At 39.1% G+C, this 22,866-nt stretch overlaps 1 long non-coding RNA gene across 1 annotated transcript; it reads left to right on the forward strand.

The window, feature by feature from the left end:
- The first annotated feature begins 17,740 nt into the window (after positions 1–17,740).
- Positions 17,741–21,911, forward strand: LOC145447112 (uncharacterized). The gene is made up of 3 exons (XR_013917458.1): positions 17,741–18,825; positions 19,210–19,340; positions 21,710–21,911. It is a non-coding gene; the product is annotated as an uncharacterized LOC145447112 (long non-coding RNA).
- The last annotated feature ends 955 nt before the right edge of the window (positions 21,912–22,866 follow it).

The raw sequence follows: 22,866 nt of genomic DNA on the forward strand, positions 1-22,866 counted from the left end.
CACAGTGAAATGAACATTAGAGAATATAAAATTATGTGAATATCTGAATGCAAACCGAGAATCTTAGCTGTTTCATGCGATCATCGAGATATACCGTTGGAAATATTATCACCGATCTCGTTATGGAACGCAGACTAAGTAAGTAATTAAATAATTAAGTAAGTAAGTATCAGATCAGCGCGCATCTCTACAATACGCGACCTTGTAAACGAAATAACTGTCTCAATCATCGAGTGTCAACGTTGAGACTTGGCACCGCGTTCGATACTAAAATCGAGATATACCGTGCAAAAGCTCATGACAGATCTAGGTATGGAACATCGTTAAAATCAATAACGACCAATAACGGCCTTTGCGTAAATCTGTGAGCGATAAAGGAAGAGTCAGCTCTCACTCGACTTGGGAAACGGAATTACCACCCACATAGTTCAGTGACAAACTCACAACTTGTTACAGCGGTCGATACTAACATTAAGACTTACCGTGCCAAGTGTCCTGACCGATCTCGGTATGGAACATCGTCAAAATCAATGGAGACCAATACCGGCTTTTGAGTAAATTCCGTTTGCTGTACATGATGGATCAGCACACACCGAACTTCGGAAACGAAAATACTACCCTAATCTTCAAGTAGCAAGCCTGAAACTTGGAGCAGTGTTAAGTACTACCTTCATGACATAACATACCAAGTTTCAAGAATTATCATGGAGCGAAACATTTTAAAAATCGACCTATACCAGCAAAGGTCGACTCAATTCATATTACGGTAACCGAGTTCAGATATATAGATACGATTGTTGCATCACACCTTAGGGGCAACAAGGCATATTTGCCCCACTTGCTCAACAATTTTATGAATAGCAGAGAGTAAATCACCGTTTCTTTATTGTGCGCGGCTTTGAGAGAATAGATAGTGAAAGCTTGTTACGAGCGCTACCGGGGCAAGCACCGGCTAGGCACTCACAAAGCGAAAACGCGGAAGAGAATTCGATTTTCGCAGAGACTTCGCTATGTATGGGCAATGGGCATTTACAAGCGAAAGCACAAGAAGAATGTGGGTTTCACTATGATCTCGGTATATAATTGATTGCTGTGCGTCATGGAATGCTATCGCCGTTGCCGAATCCGTATCAGCTAGTGAGGGATAGTGATATTGGGCAACCAACAACAACAATATTTTTAATCTGCCGTCAAATTTGATCATTAAAAATGCTTATGAAATCTCAAATCAGGTGGGGCCGCAAAACATGTCCCCGCGGGCCGAGTTTTGATAACCCCTGGTTTAAACCATAGATGATGTATTACTAATTCACCCGCCTATTCGGCGGAAAAGCTATCGCGACGTGCACAGTTGGCCTATAATGTGTGCGGGCTCATGGTTTGCTACTGCAAATATCTTTATAATACATTGCGAAATGTACCGAACACCAAACAACATTAGTAGTTATATAGATCGGTCGCAGATCGTAATGGGGCTCTTATGGGTGCGGCGGTGATGCGCCTGGAAACTCGTGGTGGTGATGCGCCTTTTTAGACCCCCCTCTCGGTGGTGATGCGCCATGTGTTCTTATGGATGCGGTCGTGATTCGCCTTTTCGGGTATAGGCCGCGGTCGTGATTCGCCGTGAAAACTCGGGGTCGTGACTCGCCTTTTTTGCTATAGGCGGTGGTGGCGATTCGCCTGTCGTGTATTCTTACGGGATCTCTGGTGATTTACCATGTGTTCTTACGGGCGTGGCGGTGATTCGCACTTTCAGGCATCTCTCGCGCGGTGTTGAATATGTACGAGTCACCAACAATAACCGCACCAACGGAAACGCGGCTTGCAATAGGATTACGCGTGCGACCTATATTTCGAATGACCTGCGCGCTGAATTATTTCTCGTCCAGCCGCTACTATCGATTATTACACTATTCCTGAATCGTAATGAAAACTCGTGGTCGTGATTCGTACTTTCCCGTGATTCGTAATGGATTCTTATGGACGCGGTCGTGATTCGTACTTTCGGGTATAGGCATCTCTCGCATGTCGTATTGGAAACTCGTGTTGGCATGCGGCTCTTATTTCTTACGGCGGGGGTCGCATGCGGCTATTGCGTCTTATGGATGCGGTCGTGATTCGTACTTTCGGTATAGACTGCGGGCGGTATGTCGTACTTTCAGCAAAAAAGGTGTGAAATAGTTTGCTAAATCTAGGAGTCACTTGCAAGGTAATATTTTGGTATTTAGTTTACCACAGAGCCGGCGTAGACGGTGATTCGAATATCAACAATAACAACGATCACAAATTACCACTTCAAATAGCTGTGAAATAGTTTGCAAAACCCCGCGATCGCTCACAAGATACCACTTCCGGCAAATCGATCTATCACTCAATACACAACCGAAGTTGAATTGTAATTGAATGCGTAAATTTATCACCTCGACATCAAAATTCGAAAACAACAACTTGACGCTTTATGTTCTCACTCTAATTTCATGATAAGTGTAATAAGTGCCGAATAACAGATACATCACCGGTGAGACTTGAATACCAACAAATTGTCACTTATTTCTATTCTAGCCGTAATCCTTTGTGAAGTTATCGCTTATTCAAAAAGGTGTGAAATAGTTTGCAAAACCCCGCGATCACTGACAAGATAATGTCTCGGACATACCCATCTTTCACGACTTGGTGTCATAGCCATACCGATCGCTCACGCGGTGAAATTTTAGTAATCAGTTTGTCACAGAACTAGATTTCACTGGTAAGATTTAATAAATACCGACTATCAGAACCATCAGTGTGGGTAACTTGAATAGCAACAAATTGTCACTTATTTCCGACGAGAAATTCACTAAACCGCAGTACATTGTGTGATTTTGAAAAACAGATGTTTGCGCTTGCGTTTTGATATGTGCGACCCACTAACTACATCCGTTTTGCGAACACGGCTTGTTGTGAGGATTACGCGCGCGCCCTATATTTCGAATGACCTGCGCGCTGAAGTGCGAAATAGTTTGCTAAATCTAGTAATCAGTCGCAAGGTGTTACTTTAGTAATTAGTTTACCATAGAACCGGCGTAGCCGGTGATTCGAATACCGACAAATTTTCACTTATTTCTGACCCAACCCTAATCCTCTGTGAAGTTGACGCTTATTCAAAAAGGTGTGAAATAATTGTAAAATCCTAATCCGAAACCGATTATTTTGACTTTGGCGTAGTGTGCATTGAAATAGGATTGACAAACATGACTAGCAACTTCCCCACAGTCCCGTTTCGATATTATACACACATTGATTTGAAACAAGTAATGTAACATTACAACTCTATTCTCGATCCAGCTTTCCGTTTGTCAAAGAGACATTTTAACATCTTACCATACTCAAAAGAATTATTCACAGCATTAACAAGTGTTTAAAATCTAGTTTTCACTTACTTGGCTATATCAGTACAACTCGCAAACTTGAATTAATTCATCTGGTTGTATTCATAGGACCGATAATTTTTATCCAACTGTAAAGGTCGTTATACTATTCTGTAAGACAGAGTATTTACTAATCGGTGCATATACGATTTGACTTGGGCATATTATATTTTGAGTATACGAGATTTGAGTGTCAGAACAATAACTGAGAATTAAATTATCACAATTGAATCCATATACGACAGCGTGAATTAAATTATCACAATTGAATCCATATACGACAGCGTAAAAGATATTGGGATGTCAGCATCTCTTTACGGTTATAGTTACAACCACATTACCTAATTTACCCGACCAACTCGTCATGATCATTCCCGAAATCAACACAAACATGACTACTGACTTGAGTCAACCACAAAACAGCATCAAGTTTTAAATCCACTTGTAGCTTACGGCTTATTTGAATGCGGGTTATGTTTTGTTGTAATTGAGTGTACGGAAATAGTATTACGTCTCGACATCTCACCATCTTACCATACTCAAAGAGTCAACCACGAAAACATTGTCAAGTAAATCCGTTTGTAACTTACCCAACCAACTCAAACAGTATCAGTATGAAAAACAGCCAAACATACACGAATCCATACAATCACTAAAACCTAAAATCCATAACAAGCTTGGTTGTATTCATATCCCTACACATCTTTTTTTATTCAGCTTGAAAAGTCGTTACTATTCTGTAAGATAGAGGAATTACTACGCGGTATATTCTGCAAGACAAACTAATTACTACTCGGTATATTTTGTAAGACAAAAGTAATTACTTCTCAGTGTCGGCGACTTGAGATTAACATAATATGTTTGAGTATACGAGATTTGAAAGTCCGACCAACGTAGTTGAGAATTCATTTCTTACAATCGAACAATGGTGTTATATTCAAAGTTATCATGCTGTGAACATAAGATTGACACATTGATTTGACATATGAGATTTGTAATAGTTGATCATTACTTTATTATTAAATTATTTGCGTTAATTAGACCCGGCGTTATGGTAAATGTTATGACAGCAACAAACTTTTCAGTACCAATGTTATTAACACATTAAGCTGTAAAACTATGTATGTCTGAAATGTTCTTGATAGGAAAATTACTCCACCTTGGTAAAAATCACTCTGCGTATTGCGGATATCAGAAAATATTTCCAGTACCCAAGACTAAAGATGAAACGACAATTTCGTTTGCTGATTAACAACCGGTACAATACTTTATCATCATAATCCGCGGTGAGAATTGAAACACTTTCGCGCATTACCCGGTGTCAAGATATCACACTAGGTGAGTTGACATACCGCCGCTTGAATAATACCTAATCCGTTCGCACCATTTCACATACTTTGATCATTACAAAAGTAAATTGTGATATGTTTGTTAGATGCATTCAATTCAACTAGAAGTGTCTGGTACACAACAACCGTAATATCGAAAAAGTACTTGCCACACTGTTATTTGTTAAACGTGTTTTGCATTGTTGTTCATTTGTAGTATTGATTGTTTTTGAACCCCCAAATCATAATTCCCGACATGAAACCAAGCCGCTGAAAGTCGTTACCATCACGAAGATACAATGTGCACGATGTTTGTCAAATGTGTCCTACCTGGCCAACAGAAAACAATTTTCACTCACTCGAAATGAAACCAATGTGATGGTCTCCATTCGATATTTTGTTTGTGTCAAATATACTTTGCAATGAACACATTTGCGTGGTTGAGCTGTGCCATCATCAAGCTGTCATTTGTATCGTTTAATTAACCGACATTTAGCGATTGGTGAACATACCGAACGATACACAGTCACTTCGAAATACTCCGTTGATCGTAATTTCCATCATCATAATAATCGAAGTACAATTGCTTCGAATCGCTAGAGTGGTTGAGCTTTACATCATCAGACTGCCATCTGTACATCAAGAATACATCCACCTTGTAACTGGGTCGTTTACCTAACCGAGTTGTATGCACAGTTTGATATTTAGCGATTGCAGAACATACCATTTCGAAATACTGCGTTGATCTCAATTCCTTTGTCGTGATAATCGAAGTATATTTGTTTCGATTTCATAAAAACCAACTTTTCTATGACATGATAAATTTTTGAAAAGTTATACTTAGAAGGTTGGTGCATATCGCGAAAAATAATATACCACCCATATTGATATTGCCACTCCATTGATCGGTATTTTCACGCGAGTCGATTTTCAAATGAGTAAAATTTATTACATGAGTTTCTCCGCTTAATGTAAATGAAAACTCAGTCGTCTTTTAACATCACAAAGACATTGATAAAAAGTAAGCAATCAAACACAACACTTTGTACGACACTAGTTATTGTTCCACACATCTCATTTCATACTAAGTGTATACGAAAGCTATTCATGATGCACGAAAATATTCGCTCATGCTACAAACCTGTAGAATGATTGGTGGTGTAAGGCCAGCACAATTGTGGTATCCATCCGAGTTTAGTTAACACAAATTTATTACAACAGAGCCACGTAAACTTTCGTGAAAGAAAAGCATACTCACTTTCAGAGGGTTATGTCAATGCCATAGCAGTAAATCAAAAATATTCCTAACCCTTTGCACACCGGTGACAAATCATACAACAAACATTTTTTGTGAGTCGAATTGTTGTTCAGTGTCAAGTCTACCTGTTGAAAAGTGCATTAAAACAACACAGTCACAATTCAATTAAAACCACGAATCTATTTTCATTTCGTCACATACAGAAAAATAAATTTTCTTTCCCCAACACATACTTGTAACCAATCGCTTTCATTAAACACACAACTCCATAAAAGTATTTACTTTCTACAACATAGACATTCCGATGTAGTCAAGAAATATTAAAACGGACACGACACGACTGAATGTAAGGGGATAGAAGTCTATCGCATCGATTTACATGTGGTCTTCGCTACGGTTTCAAAAAACGAATCATCTATTTTGCATTGGTCGAGACCGAGCGAGCCAGTTACATGTATTCGCGGTAATGATTTTTCTTGTCATATGCGAATGATAGGTTTGCTACTCCGACAAATCAAATCAACAAACAACAACAATCTTCTGACGATCATAATAGCAATTTCATTTGCCACCCCTTCGTAATTGTACACGCACGAAAAGTATATTGTACAGCTCGGCAACTACCTTTAACAAGACCAATCACACTACCAGCGTTGAACGCAAGATACCTACCCAAGTCAAAAATATCATACGGGTTTGGACAACTGACGTTTACCTGTGTAAAATTATCATTTTCACTTGGCGATCTATCCTTTCCTAGAGTAACAAACCCTTGTCGTTTACAAATCTATTTTTTTTCCTACAACAAAAAACTATTTTCACTTGGAAAAATACTTTTACCTAGAGTAACTAATCATTTTCTTTTAAAAATATATTTTCTCCCTGGGTAACAAACCCTTTTCGTTTGGAAAACTATCATTTACCTGAGTACCAATACCGTTTTCACTTGGCAGTCCGTCGTTTACCTGGCTAAACATATCATTTTCACTTGGAAATCTATTTTTTCCCAGAGTAAGAAACCTTTTTCACTTTGAAATCTATTTTTTCCCTGGGTAACAAACCTTTTTCACTTGGAAATATATTTTTCCCCAGGTAACAAACCTTTTTCGCTTGGAAATATATTATTCCCTGGGTTACAAACCTTTTTCACTTGGTGGTCCGTCATTTACCTGGATAAAAATATCATTTTCCTTTGGGGGATCTGGCGTTTACCCAGTGTAACAATACATTTTCTCTTGGTCATCTAGCTTTTCCTAGAGTAACAAAACCATTTTCATTTTGAAATCTGACAAACACACCTGACAATTTGATATTTTTGTATATTGTTACAACGGATAGCGACAAAATATACACCAACAACAACTCCAATACATTTGTGTAATCGCATATTCACTTGTGCTGATGCAGCCCATCAATATCATCGGTTACCCGCATGCAATATCCTCTTGTACACCGAAATGCATGTTTTGGAAAATTGGACAATAGGCTTCGATAGTTCTGTGATGTCCGGGTTCGTGCTTTGGATTTTCCAGAGTCAAAATGTCTGAATAAAACACCTCCTCGACGATGGTTGGTATGTGGATAACGGGGTTCGGAAGACGGTTGGATTTATGTCACCCATCGCGATAACAATTCCAGGTCGAGCTTTCCCCCCGCATGTTTACTATATTGTGTCTTTATTGGTCAATGTATGTCTCGACATTCAGATTGAAATCGGAAACCCTGATAAAGTATGTAACCGGATCCGGATATCAACTCTGAATCGATAAACCAATGAACAATATTCAAAGTAAACATGTTACATTCCGCGAAAAAATACCATCCAGACATACGTCGCGCTTGTTTGCCCACAACAGTATACGCGTAAATGGAGGTGTGTGACATTGCATGCAATGTGTTGGTATACAAACATCGGGGAGTAAGCCTTCGATCCACAGACATTATCATAGCCGGTAATTTTGATACAGATCGAATGTCACCCGATAACAATACCAATAAGCCACATTGCAATGACTCTGAGTCCGCGCTATTACATCGATATTTCGACACCGTTCACTGATTTATTCGATGGTGTTATCGTGTTGTAACATTACAAGATACTCATGGCCCTATCTCCGGACAGACCACCCAGACCAATTGGATACATCGGTCAATATCCGTCGTGTTGTCGACACCGAAGTTTTCTGCTGCAGCGTTTGACCAAGGTGAACTATCGAATCACGGGTGCTCGAAATGATTGCGATCAGTCTTTCAGTCACGATGCATGGATGTCACTACTCCCACATAACGACTCCGGATAAATATCGTGCAAATGTCGGACTGATATTGTGATCCAATAAGGTATGTTTCTGTGGAGACTGCAATCGTACACCACAATAGAACACTACCTCGTGATTTCACACGCAATCATAAAACACACTTTCGTAAGGGTCTAGCTCGTCCGGTGACATTTCGAAACGGTCGTCACCACAAGAGATCGGGGTTGGTCTCGTCATATCGGAGCATTTTGAAACGACATCGTCACAAGTCTATTGACATCGATTCAGTTGGTCATGTCAATCCGTTTCACAATCCACCGTTTTTCAACTCCCCGCACCATAGTGTTACGACACAGACAAGAAGCGTCGGTGGAAATAATAAAACACGGAAAGCACACTTTGGTGTTATTTGACATGGATTTTACACCCGACGAACCTCACATTCGAGCGATGCATTGGAATGACGCTTGTATTATTGATGTAGAAGGAACAGAAATGTATCGATTTATTGGTTTCGTACGTATCCAACAAAAATCTGGGTATATGATTGTGCATGGTTCGCATATTTGACTGTGAACGCTCTATTGGTATATGCTGTATAGTTCACTTTCACCGTCGTGCGAATAACCCATGTTACGGTTCGGTGTTTGTGTGTCTGTATGTCACGCTTCAGATTGACTCAGAGTCATTGCAATGTGGCTTATTGGTATTGTTATCGGGTGACATTCGATCTGTATCAAAATTACCGGCTATGATAATGTCTGTGGATCGAAGGCTTACTCCCCGATGTTTGTATACCAACACATTGCATGCAATGTCACACACCTCCATTTACGCGTATACTGTTGTGGGCAAACAAGCGCGACGTATGTCTGGATGGTATTTTTTCGCGGAATGTAACATGTTTACTTTGAATATTGTTCATTGGTTTATCGATTCAGAGTTGATATCCGGATCCGGTTACATACTTTATCAGGGTTTCCGATTTCAATCTGAATGTCGAGACATACATTGACCAATAAAGACACAATATAGTAAACATGCGGGGGGAAAGCTCGACCTGGAATTGTTATCGCGATGGGTGACATAAATCCAACCGTCTTCCGAACCCCGTTATCCACATACCAACCATCGTCGAGGAGGTGTTTTATTCAGACATTTTGACTCTGGGAAATCCAAAGCACGAACCCGGACATCACAGAACTATCGAAGCCTATTGTCCAATTTTCCAAAACATGCATTTCGGTGTACAAGAGGATATTGCATGCGGGTAACCGATGATATTGATGGGCTGCATCAGCACAAGTGAATATGCGATTACACAAATGTATTGGAGTTGTTGTTGGTGTATATTTTGTCGCTATCCGTTGTAACAATATACAAAAATATCAAATTGTCAGGTGTGTTTGTCAGATTTCAAAATGAAAATGGTTTTGTTACTCTAGGAAAAGCTAGATGACCAAGAGAAAATGTATTGTTACACTGGGTAAACGCCAGATCCCCCAAAGGAAAATGATATTTTTATCCAGGTAAATGACGGACCACCAAGTGAAAAAGGTTTGTAACCCAGGGAATAATATATTTCCAAGCGAAAAAGGTTTGTTACCTGGGGAAAAATATATTTCCAAGTGAAAAAGGTTTGTTACCCAGGGAAAAAATAGATTTCAAAGTGAAAAAGGTTTCTTACTCTGGGAAAAAATAGATTTCCAAGTGAAAATGATATGTTTAGCCAGGTAAACGACGGACTGCCAAGTGAAAACGGTATTGGTACTCAGGTAAATGATAGTTTTCCAAACGAAAAGGGTTTGTTACCCAGGGAGAAAATATATTTTTAAAAGAAAATGATTAGTTACTCTAGGTAAAAGTATTTTTCCAAGTGAAAATAGTTTTTTGTTGTAGGAAAAAAAATAGATTTGTAAACGACAAGGGTTTGTTACTCTAGGAAAGGATAGATCGCCAAGTGAAAATGATAATTTTACACAGGTAAACGTCAGTTGTCCAAACCCGTATGATATTTTTGACTTGGGTAGGTATCTTGCGTTCAACGCTGGTAGTGTGATTGGTCTTGTTAAAGGTAGTTGCCGAGCTGTACAATATACTTTTCGTGCGTGTACAATTACGAAGGGGTGGCAAATGAAATTGCTATTATGATCGTCAGAAGATTGTTGTTGTTTGTTGATTTGATTTGTCGGAGTAGCAAACCTATCATTCGCATATGACAAGAAAAATCATTACCGCGAATACATGTAACTGGCTCGCTCGGTCTCGACCAATGCAAAATAGATGATTCGTTTTTTGAAACCGTAGCGAAGACCACATGTAAATCGATGCGATAGACTTCTATCCCCTTACATTCAGTCGTGTCGTGTCCGTTTTAATATTTCTTGACTACATCGGAATGTCTATGTTGTAGAAAGTAAATACTTTTATGGAGTTGTGTGTTTAATGAAAGCGATTGGTTACAAGTATGTGTTGGGGAAAGAAAATTTATTTTTCTGTATGTGACGAAATGAAAATAGATTCGTGGTTTTAATTGAATTGTGACTGTGTTGTTTTAATGCACTTTTCAACAGGTAGACTTGACACTGAACAACAATTCGACTCACAAAAAATGTTTGTTGTATGATTTGTCACCGGTGTGCAAAGGGTTAGGAATATTTTTGATTTACTGCTATGGCATTGACATAACCCTCTGAAAGTGAGTATGCTTTTCTTTCACGAAAGTTTACGTGGCTCTGTTGTAATAAATTTGTGTTAACTAAACTCGGATGGATACCACAATTGTGCTGGCCTTACACCACCAATCATTCTACAGGTTTGTAGCATGAGCGAATATTTTCGTGCATCATGAATATCTTTCGTATACACTTAGTATGAAATGAGATGTGTGGAACAATAACTAGTGTCGTACAAAGTGTTGTGTTTGATTGCTTACTTTTTATCAATGTCTTTGTGATGTTAAAAGACGACTGAGTTTTCATTTACATTAAGCGGAGAAACTCATGTAATAAATTTTACTCATTTGAAAATCGACTCGCGTGAAAATACCGATCAATGGAGTGGCAATATCAATATGGGTGGTATATTATTTTTCGCGATATGCACCAACCTTCTAAGTATAACTTTTCAAAAATTTATCATGTCATAGAAAAGTTGGTTTTTATGAAATCGAAACAAATATACTTCGATTATCACGACAAAGGAGTTGAGATCAACGCAGTATTTCGAAATGGTATGTTCTGCAATCGCTAAATATCAAACTGTGCATACAACTCGGTTAGGTAAACGACCCAGTTACAAGGTGGATGTATTCTTGATGTACAGATGGCAGTCTGATGATGTAAAGCTCAACCACTCTAGCGATTCGAAGCAATTGTACTTCGATTATTATGATGATGGAAATTACGATCAACGGAGTATTTCGAAGTGACTGTGTATCGTTCGGTATGTTCACCAATCGCTAAATGTCGGTTAATTAAACGATACAAATGACAGCTTGATGATGGCACAGCTCAACCACGCAAATGTGTTCATTGCAAAGTATATTTGACACAAACAAAATATCGAATGGAGACCATCACATTGGTTTCATTTCGAGTGAGTGAAAATTGTTTTCTGTTGGCCAGGTAGGACACATTTGACAAACATCGTGCACATTGTATCTTCGTGATGGTAACGACTTTCAGCGGCTTGGTTTCATGTCGGGAATTATGATTTGGGGGTTCAAAAACAATCAATACTACAAATGAACAACAATGCAAAACACGTTTAACAAATAACAGTGTGGCAAGTACTTTTTCGATATTACGGTTGTTGTGTACCAGACACTTCTAGTTGAATTGAATGCATCTAACAAACATATCACAATTTACTTTTGTAATGATCAAAGTATGTGAAATGGTGCGAACGGATTAGGTATTATTCAAGCGGCGGTATGTCAACTCACCTAGTGTGATATCTTGACACCGGGTAATGCGCGAAAGTGTTTCAATTCTCACCGCGGATTATGATGATAAAGTATTGTACCGGTTGTTAATCAGCAAACGAAATTGTCGTTTCATCTTTAGTCTTGGGTACTGGAAATATTTTCTGATATCCGCAATACGCAGAGTGATTTTTACCAAGGTGGAGTAATTTTCCTATCAAGAACATTTCAGACATACATAGTTTTACAGCTTAATGTGTTAATAACATTGGTACTGAAAAGTTTGTTGCTGTCATAACATTTACCATAACGCCGGGTCTAATTAACGCAAATAATTTAATAATAAAGTAATGATCAACTATTACAAATCTCATATGTCAAATCAATGTGTCAATCTTATGTTCACAGCATGATAACTTTGAATATAACACCATTGTTCGATTGTAAGAAATGAATTCTCAACTACGTTGGTCGGACTTTCAAATCTCGTATACTCAAACATATTATGTTAATCTCAAGTCGCCGACACTGAGAAGTAATTACTTTTGTCTTACAAAATATACCGAGTAGTAATTAGTTTGTCTTGCAGAATATACCGCGTAGTAATTCCTCTATCTTACAGAATAGTAACGACTTTTCAAGCTGAATAAAAAAAGATGTGTAGGGATATGAATACAACCAAGCTTGTTATGGATTTTAGGTTTTAGTGATTGTATGGATTCGTGTATGTTTGGCTGTTTTTCATACTGATACTGTTTGAGTTGGTTGGGTAAGTTACAAACGGATTTACTTGACAATGTTTTCGTGGTTGACTCTTTGAGTATGGTAAGATGGTGAGATGTCGAGACGTAATACTATTTCCGTACACTCAATTACAACAAAACATAACCCGCATTCAAATAAGCCGTAAGCTACAAGTGGATTTAAAACTTGATGCTGTTTTGTGGTTGACTCAAGTCAGTAGTCATGTTTGTGTTGATTTCGGGAATGATCATGACGAGTTGGTCGGGTAAATTAGGTAATGTGGTTGTAACTATAACCGTAAAGAGATGCTGACATCCCAATATCTTTTACGCTGTCGTATATGGATTCAATTGTGATAATTTAATTCACGCTGTCGTATATGGATTCAATTGTGATAATTTAATTCTCAGTTATTGTTCTGACACTCAAATCTCGTATACTCAAAATATAATATGCCCAAGTCAAATCGTATATGCACCGATTAGTAAATACTCTGTCTTACAGAATAGTATAACGACCTTTACAGTTGGATAAAAATTATCGGTCCTATGAATACAACCAGATGAATTAATTCAAGTTTGCGAGTTGTACTGATATAGCCAAGTAAGTGAAAACTAGATTTTAAACACTTGTTAATGCTGTGAATAATTCTTTTGAGTATGGTAAGATGTTAAAATGTCTCTTTGACAAACGGAAAGCTGGATCGAGAATAGAGTTGTAATGTTACATTACTTGTTTCAAATCAATGTGTGTATAATATCGAAACGGGACTGTGGGGAAGTTGCTAGTCATGTTTGTCAATCCTATTTCAATGCACACTACGCCAAAGTCAAAATAATCGGTTTCGGATTAGGATTTTACAATTATTTCACACCTTTTTGAATAAGCGTCAACTTCACAGAGGATTAGGGTTGGGTCAGAAATAAGTGAAAATTTGTCGGTATTCGAATCACCGGCTACGCCGGTTCTATGGTAAACTAATTACTAAAGTAACACCTTGCGACTGATTACTAGATTTAGCAAACTATTTCGCACTTCAGCGCGCAGGTCATTCGAAATATAGGGCGCGCGCGTAATCCTCACAACAAGCCGTGTTCGCAAAACGGATGTAGTTAGTGGGTCGCACATATCAAAACGCAAGCGCAAACATCTGTTTTTCAAAATCACACAATGTACTGCGGTTTAGTGAATTTCTCGTCGGAAATAAGTGACAATTTGTTGCTATTCAAGTTACCCACACTGATGGTTCTGATAGTCGGTATTTATTAAATCTTACCAGTGAAATCTAGTTCTGTGACAAACTGATTACTAAAATTTCACCGCGTGAGCGATCGGTATGGCTATGACACCAAGTCGTGAAAGATGGGTATGTCCGAGACATTATCTTGTCAGTGATCGCGGGGTTTTGCAAACTATTTCACACCTTTTTGAATAAGCGATAACTTCACAAAGGATTACGGCTAGAATAGAAATAAGTGACAATTTGTTGGTATTCAAGTCTCACCGGTGATGTATCTGTTATTCGGCACTTATTACACTTATCATGAAATTAGAGTGAGAACATAAAGCGTCAAGTTGTTGTTTTCGAATTTTGATGTCGAGGTGATAAATTTACGCATTCAATTACAATTCAACTTCGGTTGTGTATTGAGTGATAGATCGATTTGCCGGAAGTGGTATCTTGTGAGCGATCGCGGGGTTTTGCAAACTATTTCACAGCTATTTGAAGTGGTAATTTGTGATCGTTGTTATTGTTGATATTCGAATCACCGTCTACGCCGGCTCTGTGGTAAACTAAATACCAAAATATTACCTTGCAAGTGACTCCTAGATTTAGCAAACTATTTCACACCTTTTTTGCTGAAAGTACGACATACCGCCCGCAGTCTATACCGAAAGTACGAATCACGACCGCATCCATAAGACGCAATAGCCGCATGCGACCCCCGCCGTAAGAAATAAGAGCCGCATGCCAACACGAGTTTCCAATACGACATGCGAGAGATGCCTATACCCGAAAGTACGAATCACGACCGCGTCCATAAGAATCCATTACGAATCACGGGAAAGTACGAATCACGACCACGAGTTTTCATTACGATTCAGGAATAGTGTAATAATCGATAGTAGCGGCTGGACGAGAAATAATTCAGCGCGCAGGTCATTCGAAATATAGGTCGCACGCGTAATCCTATTGCAAGCCGCGTTTCCGTTGGTGCGGTTATTGTTGGTGACTCGTACATATTCAACACCGCGCGAGAGATGCCTGAAAGTGCGAATCACCGCCACGCCCGTAAGAACACATGGTAAATCACCAGAGATCCCGTAAGAATACACGACAGGCGAATCGCCACCACCGCCTATAGCAAAAAAGGCGAGTCACGACCCCGAGTTTTCACGGCGAATCACGACCGCGGCCTATACCCGAAAAGGCGAATCACGACCGCATCCATAAGAACACATGGCGCATCACCACCGAGAGGGGGGTCTAAAAAGGCGCATCACCACCACGAGTTTCCAGGCGCATCACCGCCGCACCCATAAGAGCCCCATTACGATCTGCGACCGATCTATATAACTACTAACATTCCTCCGTCAGTTGTCGTTTCTAACTAAGCTTGTGCGTCGAAATGGGCTGTGGAGCAATATGATCCAGACAACGAGTCGAACTATTGTGATGCCATGCGGGAGCGTCACGTTGACCATGTTAACGATAGACGACCACCGTTAGAAGCTATACTTGCTTCGGTAGACGTCGACAAGCTATGTGCGCTTTCTCCGCGTGCAAGTCGGACTCGTCGTCTCGCCTGCGCATCAACAGCGCCAAACATACCCCGCCTACTTCGGGATTCACTGGAAAATCCAGTGGCCGTTGTGACGGTTTCTCCATCCGCAGGTAAAGAGAGGATTTGTCGACCGCGAACAAAACACAAAAGAGTGGCGAGATATCGTAGTGGTACAATCGACAGCTGCAACGTCAATGGGTTGTAGATTGGAGTCCGACCGAGGTCGACACCAGAATTCCTATATAGGTCTTGGAGGTTTGTAGGCTCCTCCTCGCCACCTCATTCGCCTAAGAGGTGTCTTAAAAAGCCTAGTGGAGTAACTATGAAATGGAGGGGGATCGCGCCAAGCGCGGAAAAAATTTCAGCTTGTCGGAGCTTCGCGCCCCTCTTCAGATGCTTTCACGCCGCTGAAGAGGGGCACGCCCATTAGTTTGAGAACCACTGGTTTAGCATATATTGTAATTCACAAAGTTTTCTGTTGCCACTGAAGTATGGGAAACAGCTTAGCAACGCGGCACGCAGAGAACACCGATGTAAATAGGCTAATTATTACAGGTGGCGACTATGTGTACTAAGGCCTTAGGGCCTTGCGACCCCTCGTCGTCATCCTGGTCCGTACCGGATTTTCACTGGTGTGACGAATAAATGATTGATTGATTATTTTATGTTATGATTGTTAGGTTTCCATAAAAATGTAATCGAAATTGTAATTGAGCAAAATTTTTATCAAATTACAATTACAATTACAATGACACAAAATAGAAATACTTCAATTACAATATAATTACAATTACATGAAAAAATGTAATTAATTACATTCAGCTCAATTACAAATTACAATTGATCCAACTCTGGTCCTTACTAAGTATTTTGCCAAGAATGGAGAAAGAACGTTCTACAGCAGCAGTTGTTGGCTGACAGCACTGAAGTTGTGCGTACACTGCTGGTGACGAACCCTGTTGCTTCATTCTGGCAATGGTGTCTACATCATAAATTTTTCATCATGCGCTTTTTGATATATTAACCATGCAATGTCCACGCAGTCTTGCCTCAGTTGGGATATTGCGGTACGTTGAGCATATCACTATAGAGCGGAGGTCTTAAACGCAAATGTGCTTGCGGGCCAAATTCCTAGTTTTTGATGACGCCCCGGGCCGCAGCATCAATAATACGGATATTCAATGTATAATGCCCAAGTATGCCTTATTTGAGGGACCTTGCCGACAGGCATTCCACAAACATCGTGGTAATGTAATTTACTATTGTACTATTCACGCTTTCAAATATTTCAATAAAATTGTTTTTGTGCCAGACGCAATTTTGGTATTTAATAATTTATAGACATCATGGGAGAGGATGCATCATGACATCGTAGAACTGTCGGGATATATGCAGCTATTGGAACTTTGACGTGCCACAATTTTTAAAATCCACTGAATATTGATCTGATATCAGGGCATTTGAGCGGTGTAGCCGATCCGGGTTTTGATAAAGTCGTGATAAGTATAGGCTATTGTTACAGTCATGGCCAAAGTCAAATTAAATCAGCGTTCGATTTTGCCTTCGATTATTATTGGAACATATCAATAACAACTGAAATATAATCATTATTGAGCCACAGTAATAGCATTGCTTCTTGACTTTTTTAGCGATCGTAGCCCTCGTGCTTCCGAAACCAATAAGATTTCTCGTAGCCCCTCTCCATTTTCAACACAATTCCTGATGGTACCTATATTAAAAATCAGAAAGCCCTTCCACATAAAATCGCGCGTAGTGCGAAGACTATTTTCCAATTGAATAATTCGACCAAGAAAATATATTCCACAGCATGTACGCCTAATTCCACATTGCATCTCGTACACCCTGATGTGGTGCTTCGTACGCCGATGAGTCTACGGACCTTGGTTAAGAACCCCTGGAATAGAAATGTCCAATCGGCGAAGAATTCATTGGTGTTACCGCTGTAGAGCGTACTACTACCTTCCTCGCCACTTATAATAACATGGATAAAGAGAACAAACGACACCCAGTCAAACATGCACTGAAAAAAATCTGGTAGATTTACTGGGAAATCTCTGTAAATTTTGCAACGAATTACCAGTCGCAGCCAATAACTGTGGGTAGCTTGTAATTTTACATTTTGATATGTAATATTACCTTAATTTAGCTGTAAAGTCAAGTTACCAGAATTTCTTCGCAGAATTACATGCAGTTACTCGTTCCTGGAGTTTATCAGGCTATTGGTAAAATTGATTAGCTTGAAAATCGCTGCGGCCAATGTTATACGTGAAACTGAATGTTACTGATATCATTTTTGTGGTGATTTGACCTGATTCAACCACGTTCGCGAGACTGGGGTCTACCATACGCTAATTGTTGGCCCTAGTACCAATTTCAGTAAAGTACATACTAGGGTAAAAGAAACAACTGACAATCGTAGCTAATGCGGTACACCATAGCCATTATATTATATTATAAGGCTGTGGCTAATGGCTATACGGCCGGTCTCGTTGGTTACCACAGATAGGACTGATAAGTTAAAATATCAGTTTAGGATGCATAATATTGTTCGGGAAACTAGAAATGTCAGCACCGCGTGCTCAGTTGACCATTTGTTAATGGCGGACATGGCGATCTGTTATAGGTTACAGTAGGTTAGGGTTACGCGTTACTGCTTTTTCTGAGTTTCGTAGTAAACAACCAACGCACAACTGTGACATCACAAGCAGCGTCTGGTTACGTAAGTACAGTAAGTAGTAACATCACGTGGAATATATATCAATTTATACGAGATTAGATGGAAAAGAAAGGGTCTATATGTAATAATAAATGTTTCTGTATGAAAAAATACGACCTAAATCAATCATTATATCATGGCCAGTAAATATTATTCGTGGCATGTCAGCGGATGAATACCACTCATTTTGAAATCGTTCGAGTGTCGCATCGTCGTCTGGCCATTATTGAGATTTGAGCAAAGGGTGGAGCGCCAATATGGAATCGGTGTCTCGCTGAACGTACCGGGATTCCAACCCGGGTGGAGCGAAGCTTGTTGTGCTTGAAGAAAGTGGATCGTTAAAGATTCCTAGGAATGCTGAATGGGATACGCATCGTAAAAGGTACAGTACTGCATAGTATTTGTTACCGTGAATATCTGCGACTGTGCACACTGCACACCACCGACTTTGATTTCATTATTGCAATATTTCATTCGCCGCATTCTCTGTTCTATTTTGGGATATTAGTCGACTCACATAGTGACCTGTGACACCACATACTCCGCCACAGATGAGTTGAAACTGTTGGCTTGTTCATGTAATTTTCGGGCCGTAGCATAGGGATGTTTCCATCCACTGCTGGATTTGTTTGGCACACATGCCACCTCAAATGAGAAACATTTTGCTTCAATACATTAGATCAGTGGTTCTCAACCTGCGGGGCGCGAGAAATTGACTAAGTCTGTTTGAATTCTGACTAAACATGTGTTTCACAACCATTTTCAGAAGACGATTGTTGAAGAAGAAACCTATTTCGTATTCAAGAAAGCTCGCCAAATTCAAACTCCAGCAGTCGCACTCAACTTCATTTGAGCAAATTTTTGATATTCTTTGAAGATTTAGAGCAATTCACGCGTGTAAGTCATTCATTACTTCATAGATTTGGCAGTATCCTAAAGCTCAGTGCGCTGGGTAGCTGTTGGTAATAGCTGGCGAACTGCACTGCTTAAGACAGACTTGGATGCAATATTGGTTGCTATGCGGCGGCTATGCCCTGTAATGCGGCCTTGCGCTACCTAAGTAATTGAAATGTGACCGTGATTAGCAAAAAGGTTGCCTATCTCTGTATTAGATGATGTGCTCTTTTTGACGTGACGATAAGTGCAGGGGGGCGCAAACTTTTTGGCCATCGCCGAGGGTGGCGCATGTCCAAAAGGTTGAGAACCGCTGCATTAGATAAAGTAAGTCATGAATCTCTGCTATATCATGTAAAAGGCGGAGCCGTCATCACACAATGTACCGGTACTTCAAAAATTGTTATATTTTTGTTAGCCTATTTGTCTTAGTAGTTATTGTAATGTCATGTCTAGGTTAGGAACTTTGCTTAATATAGGGTAATTTCCTGCCAAATGAGCAAATTTATTTTCAGATGAGCACCAAGGTTAATGGATGGCTATGAAATTTGACACATTGATTCTTCTGTCATTATCATGAGAAAATAAAAAAAAAAAAATCTCAAATTCAACCTGATAACAAAGTTACACTCCTCACAAAATCATGCTTTTTGCATGTCACGCTTCAGTGATTTTCATCCAATCTGCAGTGAAACAGCATTATATTTTGCTGTGATAGTTAAATAACGCTAAAATTTGGTGGGAATCTCTGCATGAGCATGGCTAATATGTAAATTGAGCTGGATGAACCATTTGAAGTCTATATCATGTTACTGAGGCTTATTAGTAGGAGCTCCTCATTTTCCGACAGCTGACATTGAATGTGGTATATCTGAAAAGGGGAAAAAAAATTTACGGTCATTTTCATGAATTCGTGATTTCCATTATGCCTTCTTTGCTACAAAATCTGAACAATTAATTTTCACGTTATCTGGTGGAAATTTGCCAATTTCTGATTACTGTGAATTTTTGGTATTTTCGATTATGATGTCATAAACCAAACAAGCTTGACAAACGGAATTTGCATAAAATGGTTATGTAGGACTACTGTAAATGAATATATGCAATCCAATCCAAATTTCACATGCCATGTGGTCTGGATTTTACAGTTTCTGTATCATGAACCACATAACTGAAAAACCACTGAAATTGATAGAAAATGTTCTCGTAATATACTTTAATGAATATGCAATAGTTTTTCATACAAAAGCATCTCAATTGCCTAATCCATGGAAAATCTTCCGTTTTTTAGATATTGTCTTCATATACTTTCTACTGTCTGCCACTATAGCATTTGAATGCATGTCAATGCAAAGAAGTGCGGTACGGGTATGTGAGAAAATGGGACATAACAGATATATATCTTCTCTTGCTGGCCAATGAAATGAACCTGATTGACCGTGAGGATGCAGGAATTTGATTTTGGCATCACAATGCTCTTTATTTACTTCCAACACCATTTCAATCCACCATTTCCTATCATACAAGGACATTTATCAAGCCGGTTTTCACGTTAAAATGTAATTTGTGGCAAATTTCTTCCAATACTGCAATTTTCAGGCTGAGACATCACCTTTCTAACTATGACGCACAAAATAAGTTATTTACCTGCTACAATTGAGACAATAAAGTCATTCACTCACTAAAATTGGACTAGTTACTCAGCCACAACTATACTGTAATTCCCAGTGCTAGTTAACTCCATTCAGCCTCCTTCAACATTGGATGCATTGTGACATCACAATGAACAATGACCAAAAGGTCTGATCTCCATTGTTATTATAATCCAATCATTCATTTGAAGTTTTTTACTGGTGTAGTTGGAAATTAATGGATTGAATCATTATTAAATGAAAGACAATATATTCAAGATCACTACTTCAGAATTTTGGTTTCTAAAATTTTTCCCCTTTTTATTTATGGGAGTTTGAACTTTCGGTACCAAAACGAGCAGTAGGAGTCTCATGCGACATTTTTTTTATATGATAACATACTCTGAAATGTTTGGGTCATCAATTTAAGAATTCCTGTAGACCAGTAGTATCATGTCTCCAAATTTCAGCCACAACAACGGCTTTTTACCTTCAAAATTATGACATTGAAAAAATAATTGACAATGTTCAATGAAGCGTGACAAGGAAAATGTTTAAACTTTGAAGCTTCATAACTTGGTACTTTTTTAGAATTTTCTGAAAAAAATTTGGATTTGGCATATCTAAAGCTATATCAACCAGTGTGCCAAATTCCACACAAATTCTCCAACCTTGGTGCAACCCCCTTGTTGATTTGGCAGGAAATTACCCTATAGCGACTTACGCATGAGTTCTTTTTAGTGGAACTGCAAGATACTAGTCACACAGAAGGAATGAAGACGAGAAAAAGACACAATTGGAAGTTTATCCGGCGGTGGAATTAATTCACCTTTTCTTGGGACTACTTGTGCTATATTTGCATTCCTCCTAAAGAAGAATTAGACCTCCAGCAGCAATACTTTTTCATCGTGAATCATTAATGAATATACACTGTTATATATTATACAGTTGTCCCAATGTCGTTTTTAGAGCGTGAAGAAACTTTTGAGGTATTTTGGCATCGCATTGCTTTGGGATAGGTATGGATGTATGTGAATTTAGAAGCTGGCATGTAATCTGATTTACAAAGGACAGCATGTAGGGTTGTAGATACTAGGTAAGCGGTAAAATTACATTCTCGCTCGTAAATGTACAGGAGAGAATGTAGATTGAATATACCAGAGGTGACTGTAACATTACCGTCTGGCATGTAAAGCTAGATTACCGGACGGGTGTAAGTTGAATTTACATTGAGTGACGGTAATGTTATATTACAGCCAAGTGGCTGGCCACCCTGCTTCCAGACATTTCGCGGTAAATCGAGGTAAATTTTTTTTTGTGTGTGGGGTGATTACTTCATGAATGTAATCGATTGCGATTATGATTACTTCTGAATCACGCGATAACGATTACGATTACAGCAAAATCTGGAAGTAGTCGATTACGATTACGATTACATTGGAAAAGTAATCACGATTACTCACGATTACATTTATTTTGCTTCTTAGAACTAATCTTAGAAGATATATTGGTAGACAACATAAGGATTGCGATGAAAAGGCGTAATGAGATAACAACTTTCTTCATAGATAATACACCATTTGCTTGTTACGTCATAATGTACCAAATGTCAACTATATAGGGGACGATTTATCGCACGCACCGACTTGCATTCTTGCCAGGTCCGTAACTGCCGCACCCCAAACTCCCCAATATGGTGGGGATGAGCGAGCTCGAAAGGAACTCAAAAGTATTTCGCAAATCGAAATAAATTATCATAGGCATTTTCGATAAATTTAATTAACTTTAAAATATTATTCGAGCTTCGCGATTTAATGTCTCTAGATAACTTGATTTTGAAATGCATACGTCTCTCCCTCAAGAAATAAAGCATGCCTAATTTAAAGGAATAGGCATTT

This window comes from Botryllus schlosseri, chromosome 9 (assembly GCF_051294905.1).
Source record: "Botryllus schlosseri isolate E-star chromosome 9, Bs_hap1, whole genome shotgun sequence".
Taxonomy (NCBI): Eukaryota; Metazoa; Chordata; class Ascidiacea; order Stolidobranchia; family Styelidae; genus Botryllus; species Botryllus schlosseri.